A 22,182-nucleotide genomic window follows, 5' to 3' on the forward strand; every position below is an offset into this window, starting at 1 on the left:
AGGGAGAGATAGAGAGAGAGAGAGAGCAAGAGCAAGAGAAAGAGATGGACAGACACAGACAACAGCAGCAGAAAAAAAGAAAAAAGATAAAAAAACAATATATCGAAAGAAAAAGTAATATATTGTAAAAATATAAGAGATAAAAAAAGAATATATTGAAAACAAAATAATATATTGAAAAAATAAAAAAATATATTGAAAAAGAAAAATATATTGAAAAAAATATATTGAAAAAATATATTAAAAAAAAGAAAAATATATTGAAAAAATATATATATAAAAAAACAAAATATATTGAAAAATAAATAATATATTGAAAAAAATTAAAAAATTATATTGAAAAAAATATATATCTCGAAAAAAAATAAGATATAAAAAAGAACATTAATTACAAAACACACGGAACCAACAAATACGAACACATACAAAGGAAAGGTATGTAACAGCTATGTATTTACTGGCATGTAGTAAATGTTTATGAAGAGTACTCTACATAGTTTGAATCATCCATATGTGGCAGCAGTACTTATCTATGCACAGACGCCCTGCATAACTACTGGCATGGAGAAATCAGTGTGTAGCTGTGTGCAGTGGGATATGACTGTGACATATGTAGTTCAGCATTAAATGTCAAACATCTGATCCATGTTATCTGTGTTCTGTACAGTAGTGTGTACAATGTCTGTTTGGGGGAGTAGCGCATATAAACATGGATGTGACAGAGTAACAAATGCATGATAGTCATATTAATGTGTAGCTCAGCATTGGCAACAGCTGTATCAGGCTAGTATGCTAATCTTGCATTTGCAGCTATATATACACCCTCTAATATTACTGTGTGCTCACATGTGACACCTGTTTATGTTGCAGCAATGCCCAAAAGGTCAGCCATGAGGTACACAAACTTACAACAGTGTGGATCTGGTGTGTGTATGGCACACACATATGGAGAGAAATGTCTGTGTAAGATATATTAACATCTGTACATGCACATAGAGCAAGGGACATACTGCAACTGTTTGTGAAGGGTGGACACATATTTGTTGTTGAAGGTTGTTATGTGCATATTTCTATGTAGGTTGTAGTGTGTGGCAAACAAGACAGCATACAGTGCTGGTATATGACATGTGGTGGTTAAACGCTGTGGGTATGATTCGTCAGGTCTGCAGTGTTGCAGCCGCTGAGAACACCTTCAATGCATTCCGCACAACACTGTACAATATTATGACATAACTGTATACCTCACAACCTTTGCATAATTGATATCCCCACCATGAAATGTGGACTGTATATGTGCCAATATGTATATCTATATGTACACCAATGCATGTTTATAAGTATGTGTGTGTGTATATATATATATATATATATATATATATATATATATATATATATATATATATACACATAGAGAGAGAGAGAGAGAGAGACAGGATCATATTTACTGCAACACATGCATGGTGACAAAGCCATGGACTCAAGCTCTATGTTGACACTGCATTGGCATCCCTTCTTGCAAAAACTCTGTACCCATTAACTACCACATAGGTGGTAGTCTACTTAACACCAAAGGTGTGATAAGAGACCATGGGACACAGGTGGACAGTAGTCTCCCCTTTGATAATCACAGTGCCACACTAGTCATGCCATCTGTCTACGTGGCACAGGTCATCACAAAAGGTGTGTCATCCAGGGAAATATAGGTCAGTGTTCCCTTCTACACATCACACATAAAGCCCATTACAGAGTACAATGCCCCATGTGGTATGTACCTCACAAGACATCTACAGCAACTGGAAACAACACAGACATACCTCACAAAGAGTAATACTGGCCTCAAACAGATGCCCTATGCAGACTGTCTCACAAACCTACAGCTAGACTGTGTTGCATACTGCCTACCCAGAGGTGACCTCTGACTAACATACTAAGCTATGTCAAACCCAGAGCTGTTGGACATGCTCCATGTAAACAGATCACAATCCCTACGAGCTACACGCTCTAGGGACCTAAACCTTTTGACCACAATAAACAGCACATGTTGGAGGGATAGATTCCTATCTCAGAGACATCCCATACTCTGGAAAAAACCACTTATCAATAGCAAACAAAGCTCCTAATTAGCAGTCGTCATAAATAATCCTGAAGATTGTATGGGAGATAGGAAATACACCCAGGGAATCACCTCTGTGGCTCTGCTTGACAGGGCCACGTGAAATGTAATTATCTGTGTGTCAAAGGCCAGTGTAGTGTATGGCTAGACTTCTATAGGTCCTAGGGCCAATAGCCTGTTACCTACCTATGAAGCGATACACACCCACATGTACTTGTTGCAATAATTGCTATGTGACGTTGGCTGAGTGTGATGGTGAATGTGTTGGTGAATGTGTCAGAGTTCTGTATATGTGTGATAGCTTAGTGGGAAACTGTTTCTGTCATGGTATTATGTGTCCTAGCTGTGATCCCAGCAAAAGATGTGTATGCAATTGCTAGGCAGAAAAAGCAGTATGCCATATGGTCTGATGTAGTCCCTTGTTGTTGACTGGGGTGTCCCATTGTAGGCTAAAGCAGTACATGTATGCTTATTGAGTGTTACTGCTGGTGAATTCAACTCCTGTATGAACTGTAGTACTACCTGAAGCTGTATGCCTTAACAGCACAGTATGGTGTATGTCCACATTTCTTGGAACCACTGTTTTGTCTGTTCCCTGTAGTCCTCACAGATTACATACCTCAGGCATAAGGTTTTGTAACTACTGACACACAGTTCTTTATGGTACACAGGTAAAGGTCATCTGGGTTGGCATACCTTTGTGTCTGGTATGTATGTCTGATGTGTGTGTGGGTATGCCTGTACCATGGCCTCGGTCATATGTGTGTTACAGGATATAGGTGCATATCTAGCAACATGTATAGTCTAGTACAGCAGTACGCCACCTATATTAACGAATGTGTACATATGTTAGGCAGGGGGTTGCCATCAACGACTAGTGTGGTGCACTGGTAATACTGTAACTGGACTTTACAATCATTGCAATGGATTACATATTTCTTGATGCATTAGCTTGATATATACCTCCTGTGGCTAGGTGGTGCATTGTGTCACATACAGTGTACCATGTACTGTTGTATAGTCTTACATACTGGTTTATCTTTCTTGCTGTGCAAAACATGGTTTGATATATAGAGTGTGCCAGGCACTGTCAGGCAGATGTGGGTTGAGCACTGATATGTGGTATTGAAAGTGTGTATCCTCTGACAGCCAATAGGTTGCTATATATGGCAGTTAATTGATATCTGTACTTTAGAATGTTAAGTGTGCCACATGACTTGCTCACACATATTGTTTCATTGTCTTCCAGGTTCATGGCCCACCATCGTAATCCCACCTATAGCCCGGCAGAGGAGGAACTGATAATGACAAGCCTGGTACAGCACTATGCCCTGCTGTTCTCCAGAACCAGCCAGGACCAGCATGAGTGGACTGCACTGTGGCAAGATCTTGTCCATAGGGTAAATGACATAGGCATGCATAACCGGACATATGAGCAGGTACACCATCACTGCAGTGATTTAATTAGACATGTCTGGCAACATGCATCTGATATCCGTAGACAACAGCTTGCCACAGGTGGGAGGGGGTAGCCATCCATCCCCCCCTCACCAGAGTAGAGGAGCTGCTCCTGAGCCAGGAGGCACCTGGCCAACAACAACAACAACAACAAGAAACATGTATCATCATGAAGGCCGGAGTCACCCAGCAAGTTGACATGGAGTGTGCAGGTAACATGGCATAGCTGCAGACTACTGTTACCTCTATTGGTAGAGCATGCTTATGTGAGATGTGTACTGTGTAGTTAGAAGATGTGGTGCCTAGTGTTGTGCAATACTAATAATTAGGAATATAATCTGTAGGCCTGTGACTGTCAACCGTTGTACTGCTGTAAGATTGCAAACACACAGTAGCAATGCCACAGTTGTTGCCACTGACAAACTGTCTCATATCTTTGTAGGTCCCTCTGGTGTGACAGCAAGGCAGCAGATCCATGCTGGTGAGTGTGTTCTACATTTAATATTGCTAATTAAATGTGCATGTCATAGGTGAGGTGTAGGCCATGCACACGTAACACACCTATGCATAATGCATGTTGTGCATGTTTGCTGTGAGACTATGCACATCCCAATAATGTGGGTAGCTGCCTAAAACACATACAATACACAGAGCATCCCACACAATTGTGGCAACACTGTAGTGGAAATTGGATAGGTAGAGTCGATACACATGCACACAACATACACAACTTTTTCATACGCAGTACACGTCAACATGCTATACATGGCGTATTCAGACAGCCGCTGTAAGGCCACACTCCAGTATCCCAAATGTCATCCACACAGCACACATAATATACCTGAGGGGTAGATGCCTCTCATGTGGCTGTGCGACACTCTTCAACACATAACACATTCATGTTAGGCAATGCCCTCTACTGGGCACCTTACAAACCCATGTAACAACTGGCTGTGGAATGGTGAATGTAGCTATGGTACTGCAGTTCCAGTACAGCATGGTATGTGCCGGTCTGGCACACATTAGTAGCCTTGAGTGACCACATGATGCTGCATGATGATGGTTCATGGTACTACACCCCATCCAGTTACAGTGACCACAGTACTACACATAGCATTAACTGCTATGCACCTCACTGTTGTGTGTGTGCAAACATATGCACCTATACACAATATGCATAGCAATCACCATTTGCACAAAGTGACACATATATGTCTTGTAATGCTATTGAGTGTATAGGTCACATGACACACACTGTGTATGTGTGATGTTTAATGTTGCAGTTGTGTTGTAGCATGCCATGTCATGGCTGGCACTGGCATGTCCACAATATGTCCTACACTGACCATAACCACTGTACAATGGCTATGTTGAGCAATGGTATTCCATCAGGTATACATGCACCACTCATCCTGTGTGTATACATAGCATGCATGGGCTAAACCTGTGCCCACACGTATCTGCTAAAGACACCGACGCTCTAATCAGAAATGGATATCTATGTGACACACAGATACACATCCAGCCATGGTATGCACAGGACATTGCAGAGCTTTTAATACTTGCACAGCAATGTTGTGTCCATGTACACATTGCGTTCCAGGGTGAGGCCAATCACTGAACAACAACACACATGCATCAAAGCCATGTATACTGTTATTTGCAAGGGCTGTCTACACTCGCACTGCATGCTGTTGAGCAACACACGTCCTGTATGCTGACACGTGTGATATAACTGTTTGCCTTGTGATACTGTACCCCACCATCACCCGCTATTGAGTATGTTCTGGATTGCTGGTGGTGGTGTGTGTGTGTGTGTGTGTGTGTGTGTGTGTGTGTGTGTGTGTGTGTGTGTGTGTGTGTTTATGTGTGTGTGTCTGTTTTAGTGAGGAGTGCATTTGTGTGCATGTTGGCATGTGTGCATGTGTGTTCATGTGTGCATGTGTGCATGTGTTCATGTGTGCATGTGTTCATGTGTTCATGTGTGCATGTGTGCATGTGTGCATGTGTTCATGTGTGCCAACATCATGTACAGGTCATAAAATGTGCTTCCTGTCTTCCTCTCACAGGTGATGACTTTGGGCTGGTTCACTGCAGCCAGGAAACTAATGTCACTGAGCAAAATAGTGATAATGATGATAGGTGTGTTGAGGCACAGGCATGTTTGCCAGGGTCTGTCATTGGGCCACCAATTGAAAGTACACAAGTGTCCACCCTATCCATGCACACAGTCATACTGCCAATACATCCATCACCAATGCCCTTAGCTGAGGGACAGCATACAGTTGGCATTGGCCAGGACAGTGTGGTATCCATGGCACATGCATCCCGACACAGCAGCCATACCCAGATGTCTGGAAGGGTACCACATAGGCAGATGTCCAGGGGTTCTCATCGGACCACTGCTGGTCATCATGCCACTGGCATACGTACCACAGGTACTCAAGCGAAGGATTTCATGTCATCTGTCAGAAATCTGCTCTGAATGTAAAAATAGTGCAATAGCCAAACACCTTTCTCTTCATAAAAGACACACAGGTTTTAAGTTCCAGATCCTGGATCGCATAGACATGGGTGATCTTGAAGGAGACATCCCGAATATTCCGGAGAAACATGAATTCATGTGGCAATTAAAGCTGACCTCTTTTAGAAAACATGGACTAAACTACTACTGTTCAATTAAAAGTGCACTGGAACTTATAAAATTGCCACATTGTTTACATGACTAATTGTATTTTATTTTATTTTTTTCTACAAATTGGTTTTAAATACCATTTTAAATCATTTGAAATGTAAGTGTATATTTTTTTTCCCATCATCATACATATATATTTTTTATTTTTATTTTTTTCTGGTTCTCTTTTTTCCACTTTATTCAAAATGATGGTAATAACAATACTAACTAATTATACAATTATATAGGTTTTTAGGGTTCTTGTACACAGACCTGAAGAAGTCTAGAAGGATGAAAGCGATCTTTGTTAACAATAGGTTATGAAAATAGAAACTGATTTTTACATGCAAAATGTATATGTATATATTTATATATAATTTTTGATCGCAAAATGAACTAAGGTTGATATATTTCCAGCCATGTAGTATATTGCCTTGTATAAAATCACAGACTTAATAATCTACTTAATAATTTGGTTAAATAAGATGTACCATTAAAGTACATTAGGGCTATATATTATTATGACAGCTACTAGGTAGGGCAGGACCAGCTCGAATGTCACACTGATGGGGGAAGGGATGCGAATTTAACATGTGTACCAATAACACTTTGTTTTACAACACAAAAAAACACTCCCATGCCTGATAAAAAGTATATATATATATTTTGAAAGCTTGTGAGGAAATTATTACTCTATTTTTGTTTTACTTGGATCGCTTGTCTGTGTACTTAATAAAAGATTTTCGACTGGAAACAGAATGCCTGCCTTGCTTGGATTACTTTTGAATACTTAGTAATGCTGTAGAATTATATATTTTCTATTATTACTTTTTGACTTGATGAGTTTACGTTCGCTACTTCTACTACTATTGTCTGATCTGATTAATATACAGTAATTAACGAGAAATATATGGACTGAAAATCTTCCACACAGAGAAGTTTCTTACACTGTTTTGTTTTTAGACCCACTACACTTTAGTGGGTTGTTTTGAGACTTCAGGGATACCACAGAGATTACTTGTTTTTTGAATGCCATAACACAAAACCTGTTCTGTGTAACTTTACCAGCAGTTGTTGTGGAATTGCATTACATGACTGTGATAACAGAACCAGAGATTCTAGCAGTAAAAAATGTTACAGTAGCACTTTACAACCCCCACACAGTATCATAGCAGGACAATCCCCACCCAAATGTACAAAATACCTGTGTGTTCAAGGTCCAGCAAGGACGTAGGTAGGCATACTCAGTACTGGAATTGTCCAGTTTTCATGAGCATCCGGTGATAATGTCAACAAAAGAAAAAGCACAAACTGTGCAGAAGTGAGTACATTAATATCCGTAGTATAGCAGTTCCCAAACAGTTCATGTTCCAAATGAAAACATCTCAATAACTACGTATGTATGACAGCTAATTGCATAAGTAGAAAATAAACTACATACTCCAATGTATCTTGTGTTAGCATTTGTAGGGGTGAGTACAATTCTACACTGTCAACTGTGTACTGGAAGTGGCAACTTTCAGGTCTGAGTACAACATTCAAATCACTGGCTACACCAACGGTGTCCACAGCAAACAAGCATAGTCCCCACTTTGGAAAGCTGAAAGGGCTACGCCTACCTGACTTATCAATTTATAGCATTGGGTTGCTATGACAGTGAGTACTGCAAGTACCACACAGCAGTCAGTATGCAATTGCCAAATGGCGGCCACCAATTCGTTCAGAGGCCATCACATGCACATGTGCAGTTACCTATAAAAGCAGGCTGTACTTGCTGTCCACACATGCAATCATTTCATTGCAAGTATGGTCGGAGAGAGAGAGAGAGAGAGAGAGCAAGAGCGAGAGAAAGAGACGGACGGACACAGACAACAGCAGCGGAAAAAAAGAAAAAAGATAAAAAAAAACAATTTATCGAAAGAAAAAGTAATATATTGTAAAAATATAAGAGATAAAAAAAGAATATATTGAAAACAAAATAATATATTGAAAAAATAAAAAAAATATATTGAAAAAGAAAAATATATTGAAAAAATATATTAAAAAAAAGAAAAATATATTGAAAAAATATATGTATAAAAAAACAAAATATATTGAAAAATAAATAATATATTGAAAAAAATTAAAAAATTATATTGAAAAAAATATATATCTCGAAAAAAAATAAGATATAAAAAAGAACATTAATTACAAAACACACGGAACCAACAAATATGAACACATACAAAGGAAAGGTATGTAACAGCTATGTATTTACTGGCATGTAGTAAATGTTTATGAAGAGTACTCTACATAGTTTAAACCATCCATATGTGGAAGCAGTACTTATCTATGCACAGGCACCCTGCATAACTACTGGCATGGAGAAATCAGTGTGTAGCTGTGTGCAGTGGGATATGACTGTGACATATGTAGTTCAGCATTAAATGTCAAACATCTGATCCATGTTATCTGTGTTCTGTACAGTAGTGTGTACAATGTCTGTTTGGGGGAGTAGTGCATATAAACATGGATGTGACAGAGTAACAAATGCATGATAGTCATATTAATGTGTAGCTTAGCATTGGCAACAGCTGTACCAGGCTAGTATGCTAATCTAGCATTTGCAGCTATATATACACCCTCTAATATTACTGTGTGCTCACATGTGACACCTGTTCATGTTGCAGCAAGGCCCAACAGGTCAGCCATGAGGTACACGAACATACAACAGTGTGGACCTTGTGTGTGTATGGCACGCACATATGGAGAGATCTGTCTGTGTCAGATATATTAATATCTGTACATGTGCATAGGGCAAGGGACATACTGCAAATGTTTGTGAAGGGTGGACATATATTTGTTGTTGAAGGTTGTTATGTGCATATTTCTATGTAGGTTGTAGTGTGTGGCATACAAGACAGCAGACAGTGCTGGTATATGACATGTGGTGGTTAACCGCTGTGGGTATGATTCGTCAGGTCTGCAGTGTTGCAGCTGCTGAGAACACCTTCAATGCATTCCGCACAACACTGTACAATATTATGACATAACTGTATACCTCACAACCTTTGCATAATTGATATCCCCACCATGAAAGCTGGACTGTATATGTGCCTATATGTATATCTATATGTACACCAATGTATGTTTATACGTATATGTGTGTGTGTGTGTGTGTGTGTGTGTGTGTGTGTGTGTGTGTGTATATATATATATATATATATATATATATATATATATATATATATATATATATATATATATATATATATATATATATATATACACATAGAGAGAGAGAGGATCATATTTACTGCAACAGATGCATGGTGACAAAGCCATGGACTCAAGCTCAATGTTGACACTGCATTGACATCCCTTCTTGCCAAAACTCTGTACCCATTAACTACCACATAGGTGGTAGTCTACTTAACACCAATGGTGTGATAGGAGACCATGGGAAACAGATGGACAGTAGTCTCCCCTCTGATAATCACAGTGCCACACTAGTCATGCCATCTGTCTACGTGGCACATGTCATCACAAAAGGTGTGTCATCCAGGGAAATATAGGTCAGTGTTCCCCTCTACTCATCAGACATAAAGCCCATTATAGAGTACAATGCCCCATGTGGTATGTACCTCACAAGACATCTACAGCAACTGGAAAGAACACAGACATACCTCACAAAGAGTAATACTGGCCTCAAACAGATGCTCTATGAAGACTGTCTCACAAACCCACAGCTAGACTGTGTCACATACCGCCTACCCAGAGGTGACCTCTGCCTAACATACTAAGCTATGTCAAACCCAGAGCTGTTGGACATGCTCCATGTAAACAGATCACAATCCCTATGAGCTACACGCTCTAGGGACCTAAACCTTTTGACCACAATAAACAGCACATGCTGGAGGGATAGATTCCGATCTCAGAGACATCCCATACTCTGGAACAAATCACCTATCAATAGCAAATAAAGCTCCTAATTAACAGTCGTCATAAATAATCCTGAAGATTGTATGGGAGATAGGAAGTACACCCAGGGAATCACCTCTGTGGCTCCGGTTGACAGGGCCACATGAAATGTAATTATCTGTGTGTCAAAGTCCAGCGTAGTGTATGGCTAGACTTCTATAGGCCCTAGGGCCAATAGCCTGTTACCTACCTATGAAGCAATACACACCCACATGTACTTGTAGCAATAATGGCCATGTGACGTTGGCTGAGTGTGATGGTGAATATGTCAGAGTTCTGCATATGTGTGATAGCTTAGTGGGAAACTGTTTCTGTCATGGTATTATGTGTCCTAGCTGTGATCCCAGCAAGAGATGCATATGCAATTGCTAGGCAGAAAAAGCAGTATGCCATATGGTCTGATGTAGTCCCTTGTTGTTGACTGGGGTGTCCCATTCTAGGCTAAAGCAGTACATGTATGCTTATTGAGTGTTACTGCTGGTGAATCCAACTCCTGTATGAACTGTAGTACTACCTGAAGCTGTATGCCTTAACAGCACAGTATGGTGTATGTCCAGACTTCTTGGAACCACTGTTTTGTGTGTTCCCTGTAGTCCTCACAGATTACATACCTCAGGCATAAGGCTTTGTAACTACTGACACACAGTTCTTTATGGTACACAGGTAAAGGTCATCTGAGTTGGCATACCTTTGTGTCTGGTATGTATGTCTGATGTGTGTGTGGGGTATGCCTGTACCATGGCCTCGGTCATATGTGTGTTACAGGATATAGGTGCATATCTAGCAACATGTATAGTCTAGTACAGCAGTATGCCACCTATATTAACGAATCTGCACATATGTTAGGCAGGGGGTTGCCATCAACAACTAGTGTGGTATACTGGTAATACTGTAACTGGACTTTACAATCATTGCAATGGATTACATATTTCTTGATGCATTAGCTTGATATATACCTCCTGTGGCTAGGTGGTGCATTGTGTTGCATACAGTGTGCCATGTACTGTTTTATAGTCTTACATACTGGTTTATCTTTGTTGCTGTGCAAAACATGGTTTGATATACAGAGTGTGCCAGGCACTGTCAGGCAGTTGCGGGTTGAGCACTGATATGTGGTATTGAAAGTGTGTATCCTCTGACAGCCAATAGGTTGCTATATATGGCAGTTAATTGATATCTGTACTATAGAATGTTAAGTGTGCCACATGGCTTGCTCACACATATTGTTTCATTGTCTTCCAGGGTCATGGCCCACCATCGTAATCCCATCTATAGCCCGGCAGAGGATTAACTGATAATGACAAGCCTGGTGCAGCACTATGCCCTGCTGTTCTCCAGAACCAGCCAGGACCAGCATGAGTGGACTGCACTGTGGCAAGATCTTGTCCGTAGGGTAAATGACATAGGCATGCATAACCGGAATTATGAGCAGGTACACCATCACTGCAGTGATTTAATTAGACATGTCCGGCAATGTGCATCTGATATCCATAGACAACAGCTTGCCACAGGTGGGGGGGTAGCCATCCATCCCCCCCCTCACCAGAGTAGAGGAGCTGCTCCTGAGCCAGGTGGTGCCTGGCCAACAACAACAACAACAACAAGAAACATGTATCATCATGGAGGCCGGAGTCACCCAGCAAGTTGACATGGAGCGTGCAGGTAACATGGCATAGCTTTAGACTACTGTTACCTCTATTGGTAGAGCATGCTTATGTGAAATGTGTACTGTGTAGTTAGAAGATGTGGTGCCTAGTGTTGTGCAAAACTAATAATTAGGAATATAATCTGTAGGCCTGTGACTGTCAACCGTTGTACTACTGCAAGATTGCAAACACACAGTAGCAATGCCACAGTTGTTGCCACTGACAAACTGTCTCATATCTTTGTAGGTCCCTCTGGTGTGACAGCAAGGCAGCAGACCCATGCTGGTGAGTGTGTTCTACATTTAATATTGCTAATTAAATGTGCATGTCATAGGTGAGGTGTAGGCCATGTACACGTAACACACCTACACATAATGCATGCTGTGCATGTTTGCTGTGAGACTATGCACATCCCAGTAATGTGGGTAGCTGCCTAAAACACATACAATACACAGAGCATCCAACACAATTGTGGCAACACTGTAGTGGAAATTAGATAGGCAGAGTCGATACACATGCACACAACATACACAACTTTTTCATACGCAGTACACGTTAACATGCTATACATGGCGTATTCAGTCAGCCGCTGTAAGGCCACACTCCAGTATCCCAAATGTCATCCACACAGCACACATAATATACCTGAGGGGTAGATGCCTCTCATGTGGCTGTGCGACACTCTTCAACACATAACACATTCATGTTAGGCAATGCCCCCTACTGGGCACCTTACAAACCCATGTAACAACTGGCTGTGGAATGGTGAATGTAGCCATGGTACTGCATTTCCTGTACAGCATGGTCTGTGCCGGTCTGGCACACATTAGTAGCCTTGAGTGACCACATGATGCTACATGATGATGGTTCATGGTACTACACCCCATCCAGTTACAGTGACCACAGTACTACACATAGCATTAACTGCTATGCACCTCACTGTTGTGTGTGTGCAAACATATGCACCTATACACAATATGCATAGCAATCACCATTTGCACAAAGTGACACATATATGTCTTGTAATGCTATTGAGTGTATAGGTCACATGACACACACTGTGTATGTGTGATGTTTAATGTTGCAGTTGTGTTGTAGCATGCCATGTCATGGCTGGCACTGACATGTCCACAATATGTCCTACACTCACCATAACCACTGTACAATGGTTATGTTGAGCAATGGTATTCCATCAGGTATATATGCACCACTCATCCTGTGTGTATACATAGCATGCATGGGCTAAACCTGTGCCCACAATTATCTGCTAAAAACACCGATGCTCTAATCAGAAATGGATATCTATGTCACACACAGATACACATCCAGCCATGGTATGTATACCTGTGAGTGATGGTGCACAGGACATTGCAGAGCTTTTAATTCTTGCACAGCAATGTTGTGTCCATGTACACATTGCGTTCCAGGGTGAGGCCAATCACTGAACAACAACACACATGCATCAAAGCTACATATACTGTTATTAGCAAGGGCTGTCTACACCCGCACTGCATGCTGTTGAGCAACACACGTCCTGTATGCTGACACATGTGATATAACTGTTTGCCTTGTGATACTGTACCCCACCATCACCCGCTATTGAGTATGTTCTGGATTTCTGGTGGTGTGTGTGTGTGTGTGTGTGTGTGTGTGCTTATTTTAGTGAGGAGTGCATTTGTGTGCATGTTGGCATGTGTGCATGTGTGTGCATGTGTTCATGTGTTCATGTGTGCATTTGTGCATGTGTTCATGTGTGCATGTGTTCATGTGTTCATGTGTGCATGCGTGCATGTGTGCATGTGTTCATGTGTGCCATCATCATGTACAGGTCATAAAATGTGCTTCCTGTCTTCCTCTCACAGGTGATGACTTTGGGCTGGTTCACTACAGCCGGGAAACTGATGTCACTGAGCAAAATAGTGATAATGATGATAGGTGTGTTGAGGCACAGGCATGTTTGCCAGGGTCTGTTGTTGGGCCACCAACTGACAGTACACAAGTGTCCACCCCATCCATGCACACAGTCATACTGCCAATACATCCATCACCAATGCCCTTAGCTGAGGGACAGCGTACAGTTGGCATTGGCCAGGACAGTGTGGTATCCATGGCACATGCATCCCGACACAGCAGCCATACCCAGATGTCTGGAAGGGTACCACATAGGCAGATGTCCAGGGGTTCTCATCGGAGCACTGCTGGTCATCATGCCACTGGCAGACATACCACAGGTCTTACAACTTCATGCATGTTCCAGGCTGTCATGGAGGCACAGGCACATATGGAACGGTACACCAGACAGGGGCTAAGGGCACAGAGAGCACATAACACCGCCGTAATTGACAGTATCCGTGACCTAGCAGATGACATCCGTAATTACACTGAGGTCACTGAGAGACGTTGGGGAGAGACATTAGATGTCCTCCACAATGTCATGTCCATGTGTCAGGACAGTGCGGGATGGTTGAGTCATCGACGTGGATGTATGCCAGCAACATCAGCAGCTGGCAGTTGCTGCGAATGTCCCTCATGTCACGACCGCTCCTGTAGTGCCAGTACCAGCCCTAGCAATGTTGGGGGTAGGCTGTCCATAGAACGTCCTAGAAGACCATGTGTACGTGGCTCTGGACAGTCCCAGCAGGGACCTGGGTCCAGTGTACATCCATCTATCTCTGGGGATAGTATCCAGTCTGGCTTAGTACCTGATAGTGTCAGTAGCACCCCTGCCAGGCACAGGTACCATATCTGTGGCCAGAGACGATGATCTGTAAAGCCTGGCAGGTATAGTCTGTGGCTGTCCCACAAATACCCATATATGGCAGCCACATGGTGGAACTGTGTGCATGCAGACACACACACACATAAACCAGAAACCTAGGGCTAACACATACCCGCACACATTACATCAACATTGGCCCATAGCAGTACTCTTTCCCCTCACACACACACACACACACACACACACACACACACACACACACACACACACACACATATATACATGTCGATTGGATGGCTCACTGTAGGCATCTGGCAAACCAACAACACACCCTGTGCATATGATGAAACCTGTGCCACCTCCTGTCATCTGTAACATTGATGCAGGAACAGGCTGCCATGGTGCTGATGCACAGAGTGACTTTATAGCAGTATAGCAATGTTAGCATGTTGTCAGCAGTAGAGTGTAATGGTATGCTTGAAGGTGTAGCTGAGCAGGCATGATGCATTAAAGCTATGATTGTCAATGTAGTATTGTTTACACAAGGGTTAGTTCCAATAGTGTATTGTCCACCCACGTGCCACTTGGCTGATGTGTGTAGTATTGGCAGCATGTGTTAGAGAGTGGACAGTATGTGTGGGATGTGTGTAGCACAGATTTGCAGGTGTACATTTGTGAACATGGTGGAGGTGCACTGTCTGCATGTACGTTCATAGTGGACACATGGGCAGGGTGACATGCCCTGTATTACACAGTAACACTCCATAGTTTCTATTGGTGGCCAGTATGCATTGTACTACACACATTTCGGAACCTGACTACACATGTGTGTATGACATGGTTTGACACTGTGCTGTGGGTGATACTGTTACTATCTGTCATTGTTTTCCATTCTGGTAGTATACATAACTTCAACAGCCTGACCATAACCAATCGTTAGATGATGTCTTGACAACTGACACACAGATGTACAACACACAGCAACATTTGGATCCTTCAGGTACTATACTATGCCAGTAACCAGTGGTATTCACCTGCACCCATTACTGAGACCACTCCTGTTTGGCATATGGCTCTCTTAGGTACAATCAATCACAGTAGGGATATGTCCATCCATGTCTGGTAATGCATGATGTGGCCTGTAATGCATTCTCCAGATGGCATACACATCCTCCACAAGGGTATCAAACAGACAGATAACTGTTGTCAAACCCATGCTGTAAAGCTATAAGCCAAACTAAGCATAGTCATCCACCTTTACGGAACATAGTATCCCCACAGTACCACATAGGTAGTAGCCACCAACATGATGAACAGGTACCGATGTGTACATGCAACCAAGTGTTACATCATATGTCCTTTGATAATCACATTTCCAAAGGTATTTTGAAATCCCTCGGTGGATCACATAAGCAATAAGGGGTCTGCATGCATATCCACAAAGGTTGTTGTACACCTATAATGAATAGTCATTATTGACAGACTTTGCTGCGTTTGAACAGGTCTGACATATATCTCGGCCATAAACCCTCACTCACACAATTCAATAGAAACCGTAATGAGTGTGTGTGACACGGATGACCTAGGCCAGGGATCACTGCAGTGGCTAGCCTTGTCACAAGCATACAGATGTGACCTAAGGTCTGGGAAGCAGCAGCACAGTCTGGCAAAGATGACAGATGTGTTCTTGGAGAAAGCAGGATTCCCACACATGCAATAATTGAGGTAACATGTACGTATATGTATTTGCCACACAGCTACCTCACGTGCAATGCATACTGATATGTCACACAGTAGTAAAAGCAAAACCCACAACACATTGACCAACAGTGTCACACACATAGAGCACACCCACTCACCAAGTGCAGGATTCAAACCCCTACCTAACTACTTCATGATACTAGAGGAGTACGCATTAACATAACATGCTATACACATTACTGGGAGGTCTTTTTTCCACAGGTATATTTGAAGGATGGTGACATCATCAGACTTGACAAAGATAGGTATACCACTTGTAAGGTGTTCTACTACTCTCCAAAAAGGTTGCTCCTCTCCAGGGTAATTACACACAAACACAGTTGTCAAGTGCAGGACTCAAATCCCTACCTAATTACTTCATGATACTAGAGAAGTACGCATTAACACAATGCGCTATATACATTACTGAGAGCTCTCTTTTCCACAGGTATATTTGTAGGATGGTGACATCATCAGACTTGACAGAGATAAGGATACCACTTGTAAGGTGTTCTACTACTCTCCAAAGAGGTTGCTCTTCTCCAAGGTAGTTACACACAAACAAACACACAGTTGTCAAGTGCAGGATTCAAACCCCTACCTAACTACTTCATAATACTAGAGCAGTACGCATTAACACGATGCGCAACACACATTACGGGGAGTTTTTTTTTCCAAAGGTATATTTGTAGGATGGTGACATCATCAGACTTGACAAAGATACCACTTGTAAGGTGTTCTACTACTCTCCAAAAGGTTGCTCCTCTCCAAGGTAATTACACACAAACACAGTTGTCAAGTGCAGGATTCAAACCCCTACTTAATGATACTAGAGGAATACACATTAACCCATTGCTTTATACACATTACAGGGAAGTCTCTTTTCCACAGGTATATTTGTAGGATTGTGACATCATCAGACTTGACAAAGATTAGTATACCACATTTAAGGTGTTTTATTACTCTCCAGAGAGGTTGCTCCTTCCCAAGGAGACCAGACACACACACACACTTGCCAAGTGCAGGATTCAAACCCCTACCTAACTACTTTATGACACTACAGGAGTATGCATTTACATGGCGTGCTATACCCATTACTGTGAGTTTTCCTTTCCACAGGTATATTTGTAGGATGGTGACATCATCAGACTATACAAAGTGGGTTACATTAGGTGGGCTACATAGAAGGAATGTCTAAAGCCATGTGATCATCAAAGGGGAGTTTACTATCTACCTGTGTCCCCAGGGCCATAATGACTTTCTCTGTACATACTGGATTACCACCTATGTGGTAATTTGTGTGCACTTTGTTTTACCCAAAGGGGATGACTATGCATTCTTTGGCATTCAGCTTGAGGGCATTGTTTTGACACCAGGTATCTGTCTCTGTAAGACACTTCTGGAGGATGTCTGTGTCAGCCGTAGAGTTGATTATGGACCACAGTTAGCAGTCATCTGCAAACCTGTTCAGCATACACCTCTCGTGCTTGCCTGTACCTCTGAGCAGTATCTACTGAACAGGTGGGATCCCAGGACCAAGACCTGTGGGATGCCATTTGTGACTGGCTTAGAGTCGGAGATGGCACCCGCAACTCTGAACATGTGTGTTTGATCTGTGAGCCAGTTGGCCACCCATCCTGTGACATAGCTGTTAATGTTCAAGCTGCTACATTTGTCCATGATGACAGAGTGGGGAATGGTGTAGAAAGTCCTTAGTGAGGTCCAGGTGGGCTGTGTGGACTACTTTCACCTCCATCGATGTCCTTGGTAACTGTTTGAAATAAGTCAACTAGGTTTAGGAGCCAGGATCTGCCTTTAACAAGGCAATGTTGTGTAGAGTCCAGTGTCTGGAGGTCTCCAATGTCTCAGTTTATGGGTTCCATGACAATTTCCTCAATAGCTTTGTAGACCAGGCTGAGTAGACATATAGGGCAATGGTTTCCAAGTTCTGTTGTGGCACTCCCTTTGTGGAGCTGGATGACTGTTAGTGTATGCCATTCTTTGGGTACATAGCCTGTGGTACGCTTGAGTCTGGACAGTGAATGTGGGTGAGGGTGTAGTTCCTTTTGGGCCTAGTGTAAGACACAGCCTAGGACGCCATCTAGTCCCATTGATGCTGTGTTCTTAGCTTTGGAGAGGGCTGTCTTTACCTGCATGTCCATGACGTCTGGGGCTCTGCATCCTTCTGTGATGGACACAGGCCCTTTTGGGAGTGATGGGGGGAGTTTACACTGAACTTGTCCCCCTGGATGTGGGCAATGAAAGTTGGTTCAGTGTATTTCTTTCCATTGTTCAGTAGCTGACAGCATATTTGGAAGTTGACACCTACATGTCTGGTATAGCTACCGAAGGCTTTGTGGTTGTTATTCTTACATTCCTTGGCTATTTGTCTTCAGAAACTGTCCTTGGATTATTTTATGAGCGATCATTGTTTCTTCCTAATAATGATCAGTGATGCCTTTCCTTTAGTGAAGTTGGCTCTATCATGTGTTCATTTCCTCCTTCTGTTGTCTAGCTTATTTATGGGCAACAACCACCTGATTGTTGCCTTATTTTTGGAGGAGTGCATCTTGGTTTTATTTGTGATGTCTCGTTCCATGCATCCCTGTAGATGCTCATAGGATGCAATTGTAAATGATTCGGCAGATTGTATACCATTATGCTATAGCAAGAGGTCTTTAGAACGTTCCACTTTGGTCTTGGGAAGTGTGCAGTTTGCTTTAGAAAATGTCTTCACGGTGGTTTCATTGACTGGGTGGGGGGGTGGGGGGGATGTGGATGTCCACTGTGATTACTTCATGATCTGATATTACTAGTGAGGGGTTTATCTCTGTTGTGGAACACTGGTACTCCATGTTGGTGATGATCATGTTCAGTATGTTGTCACCTCTAGTTGGCATGGTGACCAGCTGTTCCAGGGTGTTAGAGTTTTTAAACTCTAGGAAACATCGGGCAAAGGATGTTGTACACAAGTAATTCTCCCACTCAATGTTTGGGTCGTTGTAATCTCCTCATAAAATGGTGTTTGATAGGACCTTTATATTTTCCACTGTTCTCAGGAATACTGAGTTAGGTTCCTGAGACAAGGTACGTGATCCGTAGTAGGCTACAGTCTGATGAGCAGCTTTGCCCAATGTTAGTTGCACTTGCATGGTCTCCAAGGCCTCATGCTGTGCCACTAACCTGAAGGTGTGGGTATCCATAAGGTAAATTGGTACACCCCTTCCTTTTGTATTTCACTCGTGGTTTTGGGTCTGAAGGTCAGAGGGATTGTGAGTGTTTTACGTGGAGCATGTCCAAAAGCTCTGTGTTTGACATAGCTTTGTATGTTCATAGGTTCATAGGTTCAAAGGTTGGTACTAGGCTATCAGCCCTAGGGCCTATACAAGCCTAGCCATAACAATTCCCTGGCTATTTCTTCCCACATTATTTACTTTCCTGGACCCCTGTCTAGCAGGGCAACTGACGTGAATTTCCTTTCTCCCATCCAATCGTCAAGGTTCCTCTTGAAGAGGTCCAAAGAGGCACTCTGCTTGACATTTATGGGCAATCTATTCCAGAGTCTGGGGAGTCTCTGGGTCAGGAACCTATCCCTCCAGCATGTTTTGTTTATTGTGATGACAAGGTTTAGATCCCTGGAGCGTGTAGCTCTGAGGAATTGGGATTTCTTTAAGTGTAGCATGTCCAACAGCTCTGGGTTTGACATGGCCTTGTATGTTAAGCAGAGATCGCCTCTGAGTAGACAATATGCGACAGAGTATAGCTGGAGTTTTTTAAGGCGGTCAGCATAGGGCATCTGCTTTAGGCCTGTGATTCTTTTAGTGAGGCATTTCTGAGGCCTTTCCAGTTGTTGCAGATGTCTTGAGAGGTACATACCAAATGGGGCGTTGTATTCTATAATGGGTTTAATGAGGGATGAGTAGAGTGGGACAATGACCTCCTTTTTTCTGGATGAAAAGCCCTTCGTGATGAGGTGTGCCACATAGAAGGATTTCCTGACTGTTGTGGCGATGTGGTTATCGAAGGTGAGACCACTGTCCACCTGTGTCCCTAAGTCTCTTATCACACTTTCTGTGTTTAGTGTACTGCCACCTATATGGTAATTCATGGATACATGTTTTTTCCCAAAGGGGATAACAATACATTTCTTGGCATTGAGCTTGAGCCCATGGCTCTGGCACCAAGCATCTGTTTCTGTAAGGCCCTTTTGTAGAGTATCCACATCATTTGGGATTCAATAATGGCTGCCAGTTTGCAGTCATCTGCAAACTTTGTTAGCCAGAGTCCCTTAGTGTTGACCTGTACTTCAGAGAAGTAGATGCCAAACAAGAGCGGCCCCAGGACTAAACCCTGAGTTACTACACTTGTCACTTGTCTGGAGCTGGATTTGGAGTCGGCTACTTTTACAGTGTGGGTTCTATCAGTAAGCCATTTAGCAACCCATTGGGTGACATAGGGATTAATGCCCAACTTAGTAAGTTTATCTATGATTCCAGAGTGGGGGATGGTGTCAAAGGCCTTGGCAAGGTCTAGATAGGCTGTGTGGACCACCTTACCCTTGTCCATGGCTCTGGAGACTGATTCAAAGAAGTCAATCAGGTTCAGGAGACAAGATCGGCCCTTCACAAACCCAAACTGGGTGGGGTCCAGTGTTTGAAGGTTGCCAATGTCTTTGTTTATAAGTTCCATGATAATACGCTCCATGGCCTTGCAGATAAGGCTTGTCAGACTGATGGGACGGTAGTTTCCGGGATCCAAGGTGGATCCCCCCTTGTGGATTGGGATAACTGTAGCTCTGCGCCACTCAGTGGGCATGACACCTGAGGTGAGGCTATGATTAAACATGGCACTTAGGTGAGGTGCCAGTTCATATTGTAGTTCATGTAGTACACAGCCCGGGATGTCATCAGGTCCCATGGGTACTGTATTCTTGGCTTTAGAGAGTGCATTTTGTACCTGTGTGGCCGTTATTACTGGAATTTGGCAATCTTCAGGTATTGAGATGGGCCATTTAGAGGGTGAGAGGGGGGTGAAGTTGGCACTGAATCGATCTGCCAGGATATTGGCAATATCCTTCGGATCAGTATATTTAATGCCATTCTGTTTTAGCTCAGAGCAGATCTGAGCATTGCCATTTAGATTCTTGACATAGTTATAGAATGCTTTGTGGTTGTCTTTGGAATCTTTGGCAATTTTATTTTCGTAACTAGCTTTGGAGGATTTTATGAGGCATCTCAGTTACTTACTGAGGCTAGTAAGGGAGTGTTTTGCATCCTGGGAATTTCCTCTTTTCTGCAAAAGTTTCTTCCTTTTGTTGTAAAGTTTGTTTATGGCAGGGGACTACCAGATTGGCTTCCTTTTTTGGATGAGAGCATTTTGGTTCTATTTGGGAAGGCACGATTCATGCATGAGTGGATGTGCTCGTACAGTGCCTTAGTGTAGGATTCAGCAGTTGAACTTTCAGTTCCCGTCTGCATGGGTGTCATGAAGTTTGTCACTTCTGACTTGAGTAGCATGAAGTTGGCTTTGGAGAAGTTTTTTATGGTGGTTTCTTTACTGGGGGGTGGGGGTGGGATGTGGATGTTAAGGGTGATTAGCTTATGGTCAGACCTGACTAATGAGGGGTGACCATAGGTATGGAGCATTGATTTCCCATGTTGGTAATGACCAGGTCTAGGATATTGGAGCCCCTGGTGGGACTATGGATTAGTTGATCCAGGGCGTTGGAATTTATGAATTCCGAGAACCGTTGCGCAAAGTTGTTGGACATGAGTAGTTTTCCCAGATAATGGCAGGGTAGTTAAAATCACCCAGTATTAGGGTGTTTGGTTCTATCTTAATATTTTCCAGTATGTTTAGAAAGGTGTAGTGA

Source organism: Protopterus annectens, chromosome 17.part0 (assembly GCF_019279795.1).
Source record: "Protopterus annectens isolate FY-2018-M chromosome 17.part0, PAN1.0, whole genome shotgun sequence".
In the NCBI taxonomy this organism is placed as follows: domain Eukaryota; kingdom Metazoa; phylum Chordata; order Ceratodontiformes; family Protopteridae; genus Protopterus; species Protopterus annectens.